This window comes from Nanorana parkeri, unplaced genomic scaffold (assembly GCF_000935625.1).
Source record: "Nanorana parkeri isolate BGI_ZX_2015 unplaced genomic scaffold, ASM93562v1 scaffold21, whole genome shotgun sequence".
Taxonomy (NCBI): domain Eukaryota; kingdom Metazoa; phylum Chordata; class Amphibia; order Anura; family Dicroglossidae; genus Nanorana; species Nanorana parkeri.
The window spans coordinates 3021490-3022537 of NW_017306289.1; positions in this window are offsets into that span (position 1 = coordinate 3021490).

Sequence of the window (1048 nt, forward strand, 5' to 3'; positions counted from 1 at the left end):
TACTGGCTGCAGAGTCTTTTTGTATTTTTATTTCTATATATATTTAACTATTCTTTTACTGAGCAGCTACTGCCATGCATACACCATATTATAGGTTAGGATGTGTAAAGTGAATTTTGAAACACACCAAACCATGTTGCTTGAAAATTCCAAAAATAATCTGAGTAATAATTGACTTTTGGATCATAGTCCACCTTTATAAGTGTTACCCTCCTTAATGAAAAGTATGTGAAAATATGAGTACATTAGAACATGTTTCACAACTTAAAGTATGTATAGGCAAAATTATTTTTTAGTTTGAGATAAAGTGGGGAAGGGTTAGAATCAAGTTTTTATTTCTGTTCGTGTTTCCAATGGGAAGACACGCCTTTTCTATTTAAACTGGTGACCATTGTAATCTTCAAAGGAAGCGAGGGGAAATCCAAGATTTTAGAGTTGTGCTCAGAACAACTGTTCGGGGACAACTCTCTAGGAGGGAAGTTCCTCTCACTTTGAGAAATTTTGCCTAAGTTCCTGTTGCACTTCTGGCACAGGAAGTGACTAGGAATTCCCACAATGGTACACAGCTGGCAGAGGTTTTAACCCTTTCCTACTCTACCCAAAACTAAAAACACACAAACAAAAAAACAGTTTTGGCTACACATACACTTTAACTGTATAATTCCTAATGAAATGTTAGTATAGTCCATGCAACAAACAGAAGCTGTACAACAGACTCCAGTCTCTCAAAGTCTGACAAATTTCACTCTAACACAGAACTATATTGTCTCTGTAATTAGAATCAGCTTTAGAAGAGAAGTATGGTGGGGTGTGAATACCACATGGAATAATAAAGATATTAAAAATTGTATAAACATCAGAGTGTGGCTTCAGTTCTGATGGTTTGGACTTGAGCTGAGGTTTGCTTGCACACGTGGCACTGATTTGAGTCCACAACTTTTGGTATGATTCTGTCTCTAATCATTTCAATGACTGGATGGGATGGCTAGTGCGGGACTGCATCACAACACAGTGATGTAGTTACCATGTAGTGATTAGGGGAAGCACT